General features: G+C 42.7%; 1 non-coding gene across 1 annotated transcript; it reads left to right on the top strand.

Moving 5' to 3' along the window:
- Positions 1–16,386: 16,386 nt before the first annotated feature.
- On the top strand, positions 16,387–16,493 carry LOC115893441. The gene has a single exon (XR_004053438.1). It is a non-coding gene; the product is annotated as a U6 spliceosomal RNA (small nuclear RNA).
- Positions 16,494–19,078: the final 2,585 nt, after the last annotated feature.

The raw sequence follows: 19,078 nt of genomic DNA, 5'->3' as shown, positions 1-19,078 counted from the left end.
GGTCTCCTTATTTACTACAAGATGAAATAATACAGCCCATGTATGGTTATTATGAGGATTCAGTGAGATAATGTGCACTAAGGCCAGGTCAGCATATGCGACACATATCTTGTACACACTAAGCGCTAAATGAAGAGCTATTATTACACTTCTTTGCCTTTAAAAGCCTCCTCTACCTACTCCTGACAGCCAGTGGAATGTATGTGGGCTGGATGGCGGGGACATGGTGACTTTTTTTTTTTTTGAGACAAAGTCTCATTCTGTCGCCAGGCTGGAGTGCAGTGGTGCAAGTCTCAGCTCACTGGAACCTCTGCCTCCTGGGTTCAAGCAATTCTCCTGCCTCAGCCTCCTGAGTTGCTGAGACTACAGGTGCATGCCACCACTCCCAGCTAATTTTTGTATTTTTTGTAGAGATGGGGTTTCACCATATTGGCCAGGATGGTCTTGATCTCTTGATCTTGTGATCCACCTGCCTCGGCCTCCCAACGTGCTGGGATTGCAGGCATGAGCCACTGCGCCCAGCTGACATGGTGACTTTTATGAAATGGTTGACTGGGAGTGGAGAGGCACAGGATGGCAGATGAAAAGTGAGTTAGTAAACTGAATTTTTTATTAGAAACTGTGAGTGTTCCTGATGAGGCAGGCAGGCCAACACTGCTAGGTAAATAAGATACGTGAATTTTTATTCACATCCTACCAAGTCCTACTGATGAAAACATACCTTTTGAGCATTAACTCCTTCCTGGAAGATTATGTTTCTACTTCTTGGATATTTTTTTGTTTCCCTGTAAGCATGGGGATATTCCCTGTAAGCATTTGATATTCTTGGCCACAGACCTTCAAGGGACACAAAGCAAGATCATTGCATTTCATAACCCAGTCTCATGTGTTAATTTTCCATATGTAGATGCTATAGTTTGAATATTTGTGTCTCCTCCAAAATTCATGCTGAAACTTAATCCCCAATGCAACAGTATTAAGAAGTGAGGCAGGCCAGGCACAGTGGCTCACGCCTGTAATCCCAGCACTTTGGGAGGCCAAAGCAGGACGGATCACGAGGTCAAGAGATCGAGAACATCCTAACCAACATGGTGAAACCCCATCTCTACTAAAAATACAAAAGTTAGCTGGGTGTGGTGGCACATGCCTGTAGTCCCACCTACTCAGGAGGCTGAGGCAGGAGAATTGCTTGAACTCGGGAGGCAGAGGTTGCAGTGCGCCAAGATCGTGCCACTGGACTCCAGCCTGGTGACAGAATGAGAATCCATCTCAAAAAAACAAAAACAAACCAAACAAAAAAGAAAGAAGTGAGGCCTCCAGAAAGTGATTAGACCATGAGGCCCCTGCCTGATGGATAGAATTAATTACTGATCAAAGGGCTGGGGGAGCTAGATAGGTCTCCTTTTGCCCTTCCACCTTTTCCGCCATGTGAGGACACAGTGCTCCTCTCCTCTGGAGGTCACAGCCACGCAGTGCCTTCATGGAAGCGACTGCTGGGCCCTCAGCAGATACCACACCTGCTGGGGTCTTGATGTTGCACTTCCCAGCCTCCAGCAATATGAGAAAGAAACGTCTGTTCTTTATAAATTACCCATTCTCAGGTACTTGTTAACAACAACAGAAACAAAACCAAGACAGTAGAATATAAATCCCGGAGTGCACCTTCTGTGTGTGAATAGCACAACCTGCCCTTTGGGTCCTAACTGCTGGCCTTGAGTTTGGATTACTGGTGCCCACATGGGTTACTATTCTGGAGCAGCCCTTGCAGCTGAGTGCCACACACTCAGAAGGGCCACCCAGCCTCACCCTGAGTGGACTGGGCACGATGTACGAGCTGACAGTCATTCGTTTTAGAATGACATCTTCAACTGTGTTACTTTGGCACAGATTCTGTTTTCTCATTCATCATGCAGGAGCACTCTTCTCTCCCACAAAGTAACACGCTCTCTCCCAAACTTCTCAAAGTGCATGGCCTTCCTAGTCCAGCTCTTTATCTCCCATAAAAGAACAGTGCAGAGACAGTGAGGAATGGCAGCCAACATGTGGCTTCAGGTAGGCTAAGGGATGGGGTTTAGAGAAGACAGGAATCAACAGGAGAATGTGCCCAGCCTGAAGCAGGCACCGTCACGTGCTTCCAGCATATTGTTGCGGCAGAGGAAAATGCTTACTATTTCCGGCTTCTCTAATTTTTCAAGAGAATCCAGAAATTCAGATATTTATGGGATGTCTTCCAATGTTTAAGTGTGGGCAAGTAATCCAATGTTTTTAAAAACCCTGTGCAGGGAGCACTGTGAGAGAGAAAGCCTACATAGCTGTGGGTGGGAGGTGGAGCTCTGTTTTAGGGCCTCAGTGCAGGAGGCTGCCAATTTCCTTCCCCTAGTTTCTTCAAGTGTTATTCATGAGGACAGAGCATGTGATACCTGCATATGTGACCAAGTTATACTGGTCCTCTCTAGGATTTCATTTTAAAAACTGTATTTTTTCCACTGTGTCTATGGAGGGCAAGCAACATGTTTTCCCAGAACTTTCAACCGAGTTGCCTGACATCACCTTGCGTCCCATCACAGCACAGGAGGACTGAGACATATGTTCTCTGAACTCAATGAAAAAATCCCACTGAAAGGCCCTGAGTCAGTCAGCCCAACTTGAGCCAAATGCCCTCTTTCGAAGGAATCAACTATAAACGGGGTGGGTGTGAAGTACTGTGATTGTCTGAGTTTGGATCAGGTACTTCCTCTTGGGCCAGTCAACTGTGGCCGGAGGGTGTGTCTGCGTGAACCTGGAGGGTACTATGTAAATCACAGAGCAGTACAGGGAGGGGTGTGTCCTTGAAGAAGGGAAATGAGACATTCCCTACAGAGAGAAATGGAGCGACTCTCTATGTTAGACTAGATGTGACCCCCGCCGACTCATGAATTCATGCCTTGAAGCCCTAACCCCCAATGCAATGGTATTAGGAGGAACTGGGGGCCTTTGGGAGGTGATTAGGTTTAGATGAGATCACAAGGGTGGGGCTCTCATGATAAAATTGATGCTCTTATAGGAAGACACCAGAGAGCTCTCTCTTTCTCTCCTTCTCTCTTAATCTCTCTCTTCCTCCACCATGTGAGGGTACTGCAAGAAGGCAGCTGTTCTGCCAGCCAGGAATAGAGCTTTCACCAGAGGCTGGGATCTGAGACTTTTAGCCTCCAGAGCTGTGAGAATAAATGTCTGTTGTGGAAGCCATCCAGTTTGTGGTATTTTATTGTGGCAGCCTGAGCTGACAAAGATACTGCCATAGGCACACTAGACACTTGTTAGGAAAATCTTCCCTGTCATTTCCCTGAACGTGAACTCATTGCTGACGACATCCTTGCTAATACCAGGCCATGACATTGACCAGTTCTGTCACTGGGCTCGTTTTTCGTTTGTCTTGTTTACTCCCTGCGTCTCAGAGCTTTGATTTCTCTAGTGGGGGTAATTATAATGATCTAGTGCTGTGTGAGGATTAAATGAGATAATACTTTTTGAGTGGCTAGTATGGTGCTTAGCACATTAAATAATAGCTGTTGTTCCTGTTACTCTTACTACTGTTAGGAGTTTTGTTGGGCTTTTTTTTCTTTTATCCCCCACGTCTCAGGGCTGATGCTGGAGAGCTGGCGTTTGGTTTTCACACATGGCAGTAATGACCATAGGAATCTACTTCGTTTGCTGCTTTGCCTCATTTGCTAACTTAGTGCTACTTTGGCATAAACGTGGTATGAGTCACTGTGCTGATGGTCCTGTGGCACTTTGGGAAGGTGGACAACAGGGGTCAGAGGCTTCAGATACCGAGGGCTTCATGGGACCATAATTGACAGTGAAGTGGTGTTTTGATCGATGAGTCTCAGAGGAAGTCTGGTCCACCTGCACTGCTAGAGCAAAGCTCAGGCGCTGATTCAATCCTGGTTGCTGGGGCCAGTGTGGATGGCAAGTGGGAGGAGATGATGTTCTTGGGTAAGCATCAGGACCTTCCTCTGAATCCCGGATCCTGGGTCTTATGCTCTAGCCAGCCTGTTGGTGTCCCAAGGCTCTCACAGACAAGGCAAAGCTGACAGAGGTGGTGAGTTCAGAAGCCATGCTTTCGGAGTGTCCAGGAAGGAACTGGGAGCAGGCTGAGGTCGCCCTGGGGAGGGGGGTGCCATTTGGCTTGAACCTGGAAGAATAAGTAAGGTAGAGGAAGCAGGTGAGTGGTGAGCAGCCTGAGGCAGAGGCGTGAAGTGAGGAAAAGGTTGGAACAAAATGTGGGTCAGAAGCGCAGAGACAGGGAGTCTACAAGAGGGACCCAGGCACTAGGTCACCCTGGCTCTTGAATCCTGTGGTTGTGTCAGTTTCATATGAAACACTTGTCTCTCAGTCCCAGCTCCACCCTTTTACAACTCATTTTGCAATGCTGAACTTGAGACTGCAAACCAGGTTTCTGCCTTGCCAGCTTCTCTTTGTTAGGCTCCTCCAACTGGGGGCTGCAGGGCCCCCATGAGCCTCTGTGAGGCACGCGTGGGAATCGCTCTTCCCTGTTTTCTGTGGCCTTTCTGTCTCCTCCCTGTTCCTGGGAGAATCACCCAGCCCTGGTTCTTCCTCATAGTAGCAACAGTTCCTTTCCACTGCAGCCTCTGAACTGTTCCCCTGAGATGCACCAGCACCGCCCAAACAGTGCCCCTTCCTGAGGCCTGGGCCCCAGATCTTCCTGGGCCTGGAGACACCAGCACCAATAGCAGAGATGAGAAAGTTCAGAGAAGGATCAAGACCTTAGAAAACATATGTTCTTTGTTTCCTCAAAAGTCAGGGTTTTCTCATAGAAGTGCAATCTAGTTCCGTCACGAATTAGGTTGAATGGATGTGCTGCTCTATTTTATGGCTCCTGAACCATTTCCATTTGTTTTTTCTCTTCTTCTGCACCAACACCTCATTGCCTAATTACTTGAGATGTATGATAATTCCTAGTTTTTGACAGGGTAAGTCCTCCTGTCTAAGTCTGCATCTTCAGGACCGTCTTGGCTATTCTTACTCTTTGTTCCTCTTTGTCAGTATCAGAAGCAGCAGATCAAACTACACACCACAACCACAACACGACAAAAACAAAAAATCCAACACTTTTGTGTTCAAAACACAGAAGTGCTTTGTGTGCTTTGGAATGCATTGAAGACATAGACAATGGATATTCTTTAATGTTTTTAAATCAGGTTAATAATTTTGTCCATATAGGTCAGGGATATCCTTTGTTAAATTTACTCTTGTGGACTTTATAAGCTTGAGATAATTTTAAATGATACTTTTAAAAATAACATTTTAAAATGTTGTTAGTGTATAGAAATGCAATTTTAAAAAGTGACCTCTACTAGTAATCTACAGAGTAATGCTAAATTCTCTTATTAATTCAATAATTCACCTGTAGATTCTTTGGGTTTTCTGACAGTCATAGTATCTGCAAATACTGACTGTTTTGGCTGTTCTTGCCTGATCTTCGTAACAATATTTTCCTTGCCTTTCTTTGGGAGCTGAGACCCACAGTATGATGTTTAATGGAAACAGTGATGACGGGCCCTTTACCTCCTCCTAACCTTAAGGAAATGCTTTTAACATGCCACTTTTCTATGTGATGTTTGCATTATTGGGTTGAGAAACTTTCTATTTCTAGCTTGCTAGGAAATTTTATAATGAAAGTAAAGTTGTATCAAATGCTTTTTCTTCAACTAAGAGACATTGATCTTTCTCTTTGAACTGTGAATGTATGACTTTCATTTGTTGATCTAAAAAATGTTAAATCCACCTTACACTGCCAGAATAAACCCAATGGTGATATATAAGCTTTCTTATACATTACTGGATTCAGTTTGCTAATATATTTTAAGATTTTCTTACATCTAGGTTCATGAGAGACAGGTTGCCTGTAATTTTATTTTCTCATACGGTTGTGGTTGGATTTTGGTATCCACGGTATGCCAGGTTCATAAAATGATCCCATTGTCTATTTTCTGGAGGATTCTCAGTAAATTTGGAATTGCTTATCTCATGGGCATTTGATATAGCTCTCTGTGGAACTCAGACCTGGTGCTCTCTCTGTGGGGAGAGATCTCTCTAGCTACTGCTCCACTAAGTGGTTATAGAACCATTCAAAATTTTTGTTTTTTAGTTTTCCTCAGCGTTGGTAAGTTATATTTTTAGTGAATTTGCACATATTATCTAAGTTTTCAAGTTTATTGGTATAATGTTGCTGTCCTTATATTGCCTTCTTAATAGCTGCAGAATTTGAAGTTATGTTTTCTCTTTTACTCCTAAATTATTTATTCATGCATTCTCTCATGTTTTTCTTGATTACTTTTGCCTGAAGTTTTAAAATTGGCCATTTCAAAGAACCAATTTTTAGCATTTTTTTGTCTATTGTGTATGCTTATTTTTCATTAATTTTTGCTTTCATCTTTAGTATGCTGTCCTTTCCATTTTCTTTTGGTTTGTTCTATTGTTTTTCTTAAGATATTTAGTTCATTAAATTGTAGCCTTTCTTGTTCCTACTATGAACATTTAAGAATATACATTTCCATCTATACAAGGGGACTTCAAAAAGTTCATGGAAAATTTAATTAAAAGATAAAAATTAAAAATATAAACTTTATTTCCCAACGTAAGTTCAAGTTCAAGACATTTTTGTAAGCAATGAAGCTGGCCAGTTAGTCCATCCCTAAAGAACTGAGGGTCCTTGGAATTTAACCATGTCAATGCAGTCTTTTTTACATTATTAGCTGAAGAGAATGGGTGCCCTTTACAGACTTTTTAAGATTAGAAAGCAAAAAGAAGTCAGAAGGAGCCAAATCAAGATGGAAGGTAGATGCCTCATGATATCGCATAAAAACTCTCATGCAATTGCCCTTGTTTGATGAGAGGAATGAGCAGGGTCATTGTAATGGTGGAGAAGGACCCTCTGGGGAAGCTTCCCCGGACATTTTTTTGCTAAAGCAGAAACTGCTACCTTTCTCAACATACTCTCATAATAAGTAGATGTTATTGTTTTTTGGTTCTCCAGAAAGTCAACAAGCAAAATGCCTTGAGCATCTCGAAAAGCTGTTCCCATGACCTCTGCTCTTGACCCTTCCGCTTTTGCTTTGACTGTACCGCTTCCACCTCTTGGTAGCCATTGCTTTCACTGTGGTTTGTCTTCAGGTAAAGCCACATTTTATCTCCTGTTGTGGTTCTTTGAAGGAATGGTTCAGGATCTTGATCCCACTTGTTTAAAATTTCTGTTGGGAGATCTGGCCCTGTCTGCAGCAGATCTGGGCACAATGGCTTGGCCACCCATCAAGTGGAAAGTTTGTTCAACTTTAATTTCTTAGTCAGAGTTTTGTAAGCTGAATGATTTGAGATGTCTATGGTGTTGTCTCTCGTTCCTGCTGTTAATTATCAGTCCTCTTCGATTAGGGCATGAGCAAGATTAATTTCTTTTTTCTCACAAGTTGATGCAAATTGTTGGCCACTACGGGCTTCATCTTCAACATCTTCTTGTCCTTCCTTTAAAGAAGTTATCCATATGCAAACTGCTGATTTTGGGGGCATTGTTTCCACAAACTTTTCATAAGGCATCAATAATTTCATCCTTCTTTCACCTAAGCTTCACCACAAATTTGCGTTTGTTTTTGTTTCAATTTTAGCAGAATTCATGTTGCTTTGATAAGGGCCTTTTTCATAATGATGTCTTATCCTTCTTAGTGCCTCAAACTAGATCCTAACAGACATGTTATAACAAGTTAGTATGAGTTTGTTTTGGTGCAAAAAAGTTTTGAAATCTACGCTTAGTTTTTTTATAATACGCATTTTCTATGAACGTTTTGAAGACCCTTTGAAAGTCAAATTAGCATTTCATTTCATTTTTATATGCAGTCTTTTAAATATTTTCTAATTTCCATTAGTTCTTCTTTGACTCATGTTATTCTGAAGTATGTTGTTGAATTTCTGTGTGTATATATATATATTTATATATATATAATTTGTGTGTGTGTGTATATATATATATAAATTATCTTTATGTTATTGATTTTTGACTTAATTTCATCATGGCCAGAGAATAGGGTTTATAAGATACCAAGATACCAATCCTTTGACAGTAGTTGAGACTTGTTTTTTTTTTTTTTTTGGTCTTAGTATGTTAACAATTTTTGTAAATATTTGTTTTTTGTTTGTTTGTTTGTTTGAGATGGAGTCTCACTCTGTCACCCAGGCTGGAGTGCAGTGGCGCAATCTCAGGTCATTGCACCCTCTGCCTCCTGGGTTCAAGCAATTCTCGTGCCCCAGCCTCCTGAGTAGCTGGGACTACAGGCACGCACCACAATGCCTGGCTAATTTTCGTATTTTTTTAGTAGAGAAGGGGTTCCACTACATTGCCCAGACTGGCCTTGAACTCCTGACCTCATGATCTGTCTGCTTCCGCCTCCCAAAGTGCTGGGATTACAGGCGTGAGTCACTGTGCCCAACTCAATTTTTGTAAATATTCTATGTAGACTTGAAGAGAATGTGTATTTCTTTACTGTTGGATGCTGTGGATATTAATTATTATCTATCTATCTGTCCTTTGTTATCTTCTATCATCTCTACCTACCTTCCTATCCACCTACCTACCTACCTTCCTTCTTGATCTCTTTTATATCAAGACTGGTGTATTTTTCAAAATCTTGTGTGTCTCCTTCCTTCTCTCCCTCTCTTCCTTCCTTTTTCCCCACCCTCTTTGCAAGACAGCTGTGTCAATATCTCCTGAAATAATGGTGGATTTGTCTATTTCTCTGTGAAGTTCCTGCCAACTTTTGCTTTATATATTTCAAAACCGTATTTCTAGGTGCATACAAGTTTATTATATTAGCTTTGGGGAGTTGGTATTTGCATTTTTTTATTTTACTTTTTTACTTTTATCCTTTCTGCATTGATATTTTAGACCTATTTCTTATAAATAGCATGTTTTACTTTCCTATTATGACAGTCTTCTCTTTTAAGTGGAAAATGTAATAGATTTGCATTAATTGTATTTCTAATATAATTTATTGGTTTCTAATAACTCACTGTGTACTTTCTGTCCAATCTTTTCTGTATTTGTTTCTCTTGCTTTCTTTTGAATTGATTAGATATTTTTTTCTTATTCCATTTTTTGGGGGCTCTGGTTTAGAATTTATACATTTTGGCCAGGCGCGGTGGCTCAAGCCTGTAATCCCAGCACTTTGGGAGGCCGAGACGGGCGGATCACGAGGTCAGGAGATCGAGACCATTCTGGCTAATACCGTGAAACCCCGTCTCTACTAAAAAATACAAAAAACTAGCCGGGCGAGGTGGTGGGCGCCTGTAGTCCCAGCTACTCGGGAGGCTGAGGCAGGAGAATGGCGTGAACCCTGGAGGCGGAGCTTGCAGTGAGCTGAGATCCGGCCACTGCACTCCAGCCTGGGCAATAGAGCGAGACTCCGTCTCAAAAAAAAAAAAAAAGAATTTATACATTTTTTTCTGTTATTTATTTAACAGGTTTCTTTAACTTATCAAAGTCAAAATTTAATAAATTATAATTTCCCCAAACAATATAGGACCCAAGAACGTGTTAATTTAACTCCTTTCTAAATACAGTATTGATGCACAGTCTTTTAGTTTTACCATATTTCTAACCTTATTGGATATAATAATTATTATTATTTTTGTAAAATCAGTATTTGTTTAGATTTACTTATATTTTTTCATCATGTTCTTGGCAATATGAATTCTAGGTTGACAATTTTTTCTACTTTCTCCTTGAACATATTATTTCAGTTTTCATGGCTTCCTTTGTTGCTGTTGAGAAGACATTTGCTAAAATACTGTTGATACGTTAAAATTTAGCCTGTATTTTCTCTCACATTACTGCTAATGCATTCTTATTCTCATCACTATTTAGCACGTTCACTGTGATATGTCTAGGTGTGGATTCTTTGTATTTATCCTATTTGGGTCTTTGGGATTTCTGTATTCTGAAGATTGGTGTCTTTAGTTAATCCTGGAAAGTTCTCAGTCACCTATTCCCTCCCACCATCTCTTTCTTCCTTTTCTGGAAGTCTGGTTAGATGTAGTCTAGCTTTCCTTACTCAGCCCTCCACGTATCTTTGACACACATCTGAGTTATGGACTTAATTTTGCTTAACATACTCGGTGCTCAGGGAGCCCATTTGCTATGAGAGTCTGGTTTTCTAACTCTGGGTCTCCCTTGCCAGGCAAATACTTTCACTTCCTGGGTCAGCAAGCTGGTGCCTTTCTGCATCTTTGTTTCTTTTCTGAGTCCACAGAAACGTCCTCCTTGCATCTGAGGCTACTTTCCCTCTTTTGTGCTTTGTCTTTTATAACCATATATTTAGAACAGAAGTGATGCATCTAAAGAGGAAGTTTACATGCACTATCTTGACAGAAATCATTACTTCTAAAAGTATGTAAAAGAGACCGAGACCATCATGGCCAACATGGTGAAACCACGTCTCTACTAAAAATACAAAAATTATATGGGCATGGTGGTGGGTACCTGTAGTCCCAGCTACTTGGGAAGCTGAGGCAGGAGAATTGCTTGAACCCAGGAGGCAGAGGTTGCAGTGAGCCGAGATTGTGCCATTGCACTCCAGCCTAGCGACAGAGTGAGACTCCATCTCAAAAGAAAGAAAAAAAGTGATAATAATGATATTAAGCCTAAATTAAATGAGCTTGCCTTTGCTGCGTGATCTTTGAGCCTAGTTTTGCTTTGTCATGTAATCTGAGAATGGGGTGTGGGTTCATGTGCTGTAAATGTTTACATGTTTGTGGGCTTTCACGTCTTAGTAGATGAATATTAAGGAATTGTAAGGTGAGATACCCAGGGAACGTATTTGCATGGTCTTCACTTCTTTTCTAGAGATAATGGGTTCGTCGAAATTAGGAACTTTGAAAAACAGCAGGAATTTCCATCATTTTGGCCTGTGGTGAGGGAAGAGTCCCTGTAGTCCATCTCATGACACTAAAAGTGATGTTTCTGGATTCCAAATTTGATGTTGCTACTCCCTGCTGAGAATCCTCCTGGGGATCCCACTGATTACAGAGCAAAGTAGAAACTTCATAGCTGGACCCGCAGGGCTGTCAGTGAGCATCTTCCTATTTCCTTCTCTGGGCTTGCCTCCTGCCACCTTCCCTGCTCCACCTATACACTCCAGCGACTCACAGCGCTTTGGACATGTCACAGCCATTTCTACCTAATCATTTGCCTCTTCCTGAAATCCCCCATTTGCTAGCTCAGATAAGCAATAAATCTGATAACTCAATCATACGTCCTTACCCATTCAGTACTAACAGAGTTCTTCCTCTGAGGTTTTCTTGACCAACTCCTCTCTCTCCATCCTGCCATCTTCTGGGTCATACATTGAAGCATCTTGCAGTTTTCTCTCTCCCTGTAGTTAGCAAGCTTTATAGCCATCTTGGGGTTACTTTCTATTATTGTTGCTGCCTCTGGGACCTCCCTGAGGACAGGTATTGTTCTCTATAGACCTAGTGTGCACACAGGACCAGGCACATAGGAGGTCCTCCATGCGTGCTTGGTGACTTGGAATGAAGGTGTGTTCTGCCACTATGGTGTGTGGGTGGTAGTGTGCTGGCTCAGGGCCCTGCAAGTCCTGCTCTGCCTTGGCCTAGGAGCAAAGCTTCCCACTTGAGTCCAGGGCAACACCATCCCTCAGGGCTTCCCTCTATCCTGAGAATTGAGTGTTTGTATCCAGATAAGACATTTCTGGAAGGATGTACCATTACCCCCTCCATTGTCCGTTATCCCATCCCAGGCAGACATCTCCAGTAAAGCAGGGAAATCCCAAAGGAACAGCTACCTTGTGGGGTATCTCTGAGAACATGTTTGCCCTGCTCCTGAGGGTTTGCTTGGGAAAGCACCTACTTCAATGGGAATAGATGCTAGCTCTGCAAATGGGGATGCCGGCTTGGCGTCCCTACTCACCTTGAGGCAAGCAGGGGGTGTCTGGGCCCTCTTAGAGCAATTCTCCTGCAGGTCCCTTCGTTAAACAAACCCCACATTCCCAGATCTCAGTGTGGATCTTCCGTCTCAGAGCTAGCATTTTCTAATACATCGTGTAGTTATTATGTGTACCGGCTGAAGCCTGGGTTCAGTTCTGGACTTTGCCACTTTGTGCCATGCAATTTGGATGAGCTTTCTAAGGTTTATTTTCTCTGTTTCCTCATCTGTAACATGGGGAGAAAATGATAATACCTGCCTCAAAGAATTGTTCTGAGCATTAAATGAGCTAACAGATTATACCTTGTACATAGTAAATGCTTAGTACACTTAGAAATGTTAGTCAGAACTGATGTCTAATGCACTGTGTAGCCTCAGAAAAGCCCTTGCCCCATCTCTTAGCTGGGCCACATAACCTCTTCTATGCCTTCTAGCAGCTGAGGGCCCTGGTTCTCTCCCATTTTACCAGTCAGTACCCTAGTTGGCTTCCAAACACCCACGGCATGTTAGCAGAGCAGCTGGGCACAGGTCTGGAATCCCTCTCTGAAGGAAGGGCCTTGACTCTAGTTTGGGTGATAATCATGATGATTCACATTTTCTCTTTTGGTTCTAAAGACCACCCCCTTGGGCGTGGGCTGGAAACTACTCTGTAATTTACAAGAGTGCCAATTCTTGGTGAGGCTCATCTAATTTTTAAAATTCTTTTTATTATATATTTTTGGTAGGGGATGTGGAAAAGTACTTGGTAGGAGAAAAGTGTCTGAAACAAGACCCATAAAGACACGCATAAAGGTGTCTGATCCTGGAAGGCAAAGAGAAGAGGCACAGCCTGACGCTGCCTCCTGTCTCGGCCTCTGAAGCGGGTGGGGTCTTGGAAAACTTCCTTGATTTTGATGGAACTTCTTTTAGTGGTCTTAGCACCCTAAGTAATTACGCTTAATATGCAGGTGAAATTGTCCTATCTTTTCTGTGCTTTTTTGGCATGCTTGAGTTTATAGTGGGTATATTGTGTATTTTACTGTGTTCCACTTAACATTATATCACAAGCATTTCCTCGACTTATTAAAAATTCTTTGTAACATCATTTTCTTGCTGTAGAATATTTAATTGCAAGTCTGCATCATAATTCTCTTAACATTCCCCTAATGATGCAAATTTAAATAGTTCTGTATTTTTTCTATGGCAAATAGAGCTATTATAAGCCTTTTTTAAACGGAAATTTTGGTCCGTATTTCAGCATATTGTTTTCAGGATAGACTTTCAGAAGTAGAATTTTTGGATGAAAGAATACGAACATTTACGAGATTCTTGGCTCACTACCAAATGTGTTGTCAGAGAGGTCATGCCCACGTTTCTATTCACCAGCCAGTGCGAGCCTAGTGACTTTGGGTAAGATTCTTCTAAATGATCTCCGCCCTAATTAATACGTTAAAATGCAATACACACATGTACACCCATATTTACTACACATATATATGCACATACATGTATACATATATATAAGTGTACACATATACATCTACCTATCTTTATCTATATCTAAATCTATTCTATCTATCTATAGCTACATCTCTGTAAAGTTGACCCTTGAACAATGTGAGAGTTGGGAGTGACACCCCCCTCCCTACACAGTCAGAAATACATGAAAAAGTCTTTTGACTTCCCCAAAACATAACTACTAATAGACTACTGTTGAGTAGAAGCCTTACCTATAACCTTAATCAATTGTTATATGTATCATAGTATATTCTCATAATAAAGTAAGCTAGAGAAAAGAAAACATTACTAAGAAAATCGTAAGGACTGGATGAGGTCCTTACTGCTTGTGCTTGTAATCCCAGCTACTTGGGAGGCTGAGGTGGGAGGGTGGCTTGAGCCCAGGAGTCCAAGGCTGCAGTGAGGTATGATTCTACTGCTGCAGTACAGCCTGGGCAACACAGAGAGGGACTATGTCTCAAGAAAATTATAAAGAAAAAAAGAAAATCATAAGGAAGAGAAAATATATTTGATATATTTATTATTCATTAAGTGTAAGTAAATCATCAGAAAGATCTTCATCTTCACGTTGAGTAGGCTGAGGAGGAGGAGGGGTTGGTCTTGCTTTCTCAGGGGTCTCTCAGGGGTGGCAGAGTGCAAGAAAATCTGCGTACAAGTGCACCTGCACAGTTCAAATCCATGTTGTTCAAGGGTCAGCCCTGTATATATACATGTATATACAAATATGCATGTATATATTTGTATTTTTTGATTGGTAATGCAGCTGTACATTTTTTTCCTGTTAGAATCACTTTTCAATGGCAGGTGATTAATAGTGGGTGGAATAAACAAGCTACACAACTTCCTTCTACCTCCCTGGGGGGTAGCTGCCGTTAGCTGCCAAGAATTCCAGTTCAGCTTTGCTATTTAAAATCTCCAGCCTTGTTTTAAAAATCAAACATGTCTGTGAGGGGAAAATCTCTCTCCATATAAACAAACAAAAAAAATCTTTCTGATAGTACATTTCAACAGAGTATTGAAATAAATGAAAAATACTCATGGTAAAGAGCTTTCTTTACTTTTAGGCACCTCTGCATCTCACTACATTGGCTAATTACAAGTTTAAGGAAGAAGAAAGGAACAAGGTTTATCCACCCCCCTGCCTTTTGTTCTGCTTTGTTTTTTTGTTTTCTTGTGTTTTTGTTTTTTTTTTTGAGACAGAGTCTCACTGTGTCACTCACGGTGGAGTGCAATGGCCCAATCTTGGCTCACTGTAACCTCTGCCTCCTGGGTTCAAGCAATTCTCCTGCCTCAGCCTCCTGAGTAGCTGGGACTACAGACATGTGCCACCACACCTGGCTAATTTTTATATTTTTAGTAGAGACAGAGTTTCACTATGTTGGCCAGGTTAGCCTCCAACTCCTGGTCTCAAGTGATCCTCCCACCTCGGCCTCCCAAAATGCTGGGATTACAGGTGTGAGCCACTGCACCTGGCCTATCACCCCTTTTTTACTAGTGAGGAACAAAGCTCCAAGAGGAGAGCTACCTGACTCAGCTCCATGTCATCTCCCAGGAGCTTCCTTGTCTTATTCACATAGTGAATATCAACTGCAAGACACCAACAGATTCATTCAATTGTCAGTGCACATGTGGTGTCCAGTAATTGCACAGGTACCCAGTATTGAATGGATGCCTAGTATTGCTCTGGTATCTAGTATTGCACAAATATCCAGTATTGCACAGGTGCCAGTATTGATCAGATGCTGGTATTGCACAACTTTACCCAGTATTACACAGGTACATGTTGCCCAGGTGCAAACATGCTAATGTTGGACAACTGTCCAGTATTGCACGGGTACCAGTATTGCTCAGGTGCCCAGTATACAATAGGTGCTCCATATTGCATAGGGGTCAGTATTGCACAGGTATTCTGCGTGGCACACGTGTCGATATGGCTCAGATGTTAGTGGTACGCAGCTGTCCAGTACTGCTTAGATGCTAGTATTGCACAGGTGCCAGTATTGCCCAGGTGGCTAGTATTCCACAGCTGGTCAGCATTGCACAGGTGCCCAGTATGGAACAGATGTTAGCACTGCACAGGTATCCGGTACTTACAACTTACGTGAAGCCTGCTCCCTCTGGCATCTCCATGACCTCATTTCTTAGGAAAATGAGAAAGTGGGACACAAGTCCCGTAGTGGATTTTGTGACCTTGTCTGAAACCCTCCTGGGTATTTTGCCTGACTTCTAGCACAGCCTTTTTTTTTTTTTTTTTGGTCTCACGTTCTCGCATGGGCGCAGGATGGCATTCCGAACCGAGAAGGGTGTCAGAGCTGAGCTGGGGAAGAGTAGTGAGCTTGGAATCATCTACGTTTTCTTCCCTCCTGTGTCCCTCCCACCACACACTCCACACCCATGCCTCGGCATCCCTTTCTGCTCTCCTATCTCCAGATGAAGAGGGAAGGTGGTGGGCCTTCTCACTACTCTCCCTGCTTCCTCTCTGCCTGGAGGGACGTACTTGGCAGAGAGCTTTCTAATACTCATCCCAAAGAAGAACACTTGCAGGGTAGAATTTCTGACTCAGGTCAAAAGCCTGGGTGAAATGGCCTTCCCCCTGCCCTCGCAGAGGCATAGAGGCCGAGCCTCATGAGGTAGTCCTTCTGAATCCTTTGCTTTCATTTTCTCTCTGGGATCCTAGTTGGGTATCTTTTGTTGTGGAGGAGCTGCAGATGTGTCTATGTGATACTTAAAAACTTGGTTTATTCCATAGAGATTTTAGTTACAAAGGCAGATGGACGGTCTTCATCCACAAACCGAACAGGTCTAGTTTGATCTTTTGCTCTAGGGGCTATTGAACACAAGGTGTTTCATAACCAATTCAGGGTCATATCGATTCACAATTGTGTTAAAAGAGGCTTTTGGTGCTCATTTAGGCAGCACATATACTAAAATTGGAATGATGCAGAGAAGATTAGCATGGCCTCTGTGCATGGATAACATGCACATTCATGAAGCGTTCCATATTTTTATTAAAAAAAAAAAAAAAGAGGATTTTGTCTCCATCCTGAGAGATCTCTCATAAGGGGCTTTTCCCTGTTCAGGCCTCAGTAATTTCTAGGCTGTCTTTGTCCCCAGAGTACAACTGCTAATTCCTCTCAACATTGGATGCAACGTGATTTGCAAATCTGACCATATCTCCTCCCACTTTCCTCCTGTAAAGGGCTCTTACCACCTTCAATTACAGCATAGTGGCCAGCCCCCTCATTACCTGGCTCTTTGCGGTCTCTGGGTCTGGAGTCATCCTCAGTTACTTCCATACATGCCTGAAGCTGCAGGAAGAACTGCATACTTGCAGGTTCCAATATTACCTCGCTTTCTCTGCATTCGTCATCTGCTCACCTAGATAGCTCCTTCAAAACCCGTCTCAGAATTCTCCCTCCAACAATCCTCCCCTGACTTCTCCTCAGTCCATTTGGCCATCTATGATGGACCCCTTGCAGCTTGAACTATTTTAACACATCTCTTATTGCAGCCAGTGTCCTCCAGGGAGCCAGCAAGGCCTTGCTCAGCTCCAAGTCTCTGGCATTGCACCTCCTGTAGTGTAAATGCAGAGAACATTTGTGTCCTGAATGAAAGAATTAGTGGTGCTATCTGCCTGGGAGCTGAGGTCTGGATGTCTACCATCCTTTCACCGTAACACCTCCATTTGTTACCTTAAGAAGACAATGTCCGTGTACTGCAGTCCGTGTACTATGAACAAGATGGTCCTTCCCGGGCCAGGCGCGGTGGCTCAAGCCTGTAATCCCAGCACTTTGGGAGGCCGAGACGGGCGGATCACGAGGTCAGGAGATCGAGACCATCCTGGCTAACATGGTGAAACCCCGTCTCTACTAAAAAAATACAAAAAAACTAGCCAGGCGTGGTGGCGGGCGCCTGTAGTCCCAGCTACTCAGGAGGCTGAGGCAGGAGAATGGCGTAAACCCGGGAGGCGGAGCTTGCAGTGAGCTGAGATCCGGCCACTGCACTCCAGCCTGGGCGACAGAGCGAGACTCCATCTCAAAAAAAAAAAATACAAAAAAATTATCTGGGCGGGCGTGGTGGTGGGTGCCTGTAATCCCAGCTACTTGGGAAACTGAGGCGGAAGAATTGCTTGAATCTGGGAGGCGGAGGTTCCCATGAGCCGAGGTTGCATCATTGCACTCCAGCCTGGGCAATGAGAGCACAACTCCGTCTCAAAAAAAAAAAAAAAAAAAAAAAAAAAAGGTCCTTCCCTAGAGATAGCAGTGACCTGACTCTGACTTAGGGCATCTCAGTAAGCCCACAGGATGCTTTATCTTGAGAGAGCTGTATATAGAACTTGTTTCTAAGTACTTTTTGAGAGAGAAAAAATGATAATAATTTCAGCTACTTAAAAAATAAAAGGTGGCTAATGTAATGTGTTTGGTTCTAAAAAGACTAGGAGATCTGCATACCTTAACATCAGCTTTGGAGGTCTATAGTGTTGGCAAGAGACCTCTTGATTACAGGATGATCTTAGAATAGAGGCTGGCGAACTCCATCCAACCTTCTTGCCAGGGCTCTGGATTTATGGATCCGCTCATGAACCAAGACATTCTCACAGCTGTATGCCTCTATGTGTTCCCGTCATAGAAAACCAATAACAAAGACAAGCCTGCAGTGAGATCTCTCATACACTGGCCAGAGGATGGAGAAGAAAAGTTTTCTACTTTTTTTTTTTTTTTTTTTTTTTTTTGAGACAGAGTCTCGCTCTGTCGCCCAGGCTGGAGTGCAGTGGCACAATCTCGACTCACTATGAGCCCTGTTATTTAGTTCATTGCATTGTTCATTCAACATGTATTTATTGAGTACTCACAGGTACCAGGCATGATGTTAGGCAGTGCCTACCTTGTTGGGAGACAATTCTCCACAGGTCTCTTGCATTTTTTACATCTGTTGAGTGAGGCAGGAACTGCACTGTGTTCTTGACTACATTTTCCAGGATGTTTGTGTATTAAACAGACTTGGAAGACCAAGTAGTAGCTCCATCCAGTGCAAAAGGCAGGCATTTTACTGCCCATTATGAGATTCTGATTTTCTTGGCTTAAGATTTCTCTTCTGGAACTCAACCCACCATATGGATAAACATCTTCTGAGATCAACCACATCACCCACGTGTAACTTGGAGATGAGGAGATGTCATTCAAATATGCTGATGTCATCATACTGCTTGCTGGGCTGTAAGTGCCTTTGTCTCTGACCCAGGAATCTCACGTCTTCTGTCAGCATCTATGAAACTGGTATAGGCCAAATTGCTCACTTCAAGGCAGGGCAAAACCTCAGACCCTTCACAGTTCTTGGCAAGCTTATATCCTCATTTAAATTACTCTTCAAAACATGAAAATGCAAATATTTTGGCCATGATGTTACTGGTAAGAATCCTGGAGCACGGAAAAGTTAAGTAACTCTTCCTGGGTCACACAGAGCTAGTTAGTGTCTGAGATGAGAGTTTTGTCCAAGTCTGTCCAATTCCAGAGCCACTCTCTTTTCATAACATCGTGCTGACATGCTAAATTGCAAACATTAAAATGCCTATAGTTCCACTTGTGGCACTGG

Source organism: Rhinopithecus roxellana, chromosome 14, assembly GCF_007565055.1.
Source record: "Rhinopithecus roxellana isolate Shanxi Qingling chromosome 14, ASM756505v1, whole genome shotgun sequence".
NCBI classification, from domain to species: Eukaryota; Metazoa; Chordata; class Mammalia; order Primates; family Cercopithecidae; genus Rhinopithecus; species Rhinopithecus roxellana.
The sequence above is the reverse complement of the archived record's forward strand: the minus strand, read 5'-3'. Positions and strand labels throughout refer to the sequence as shown.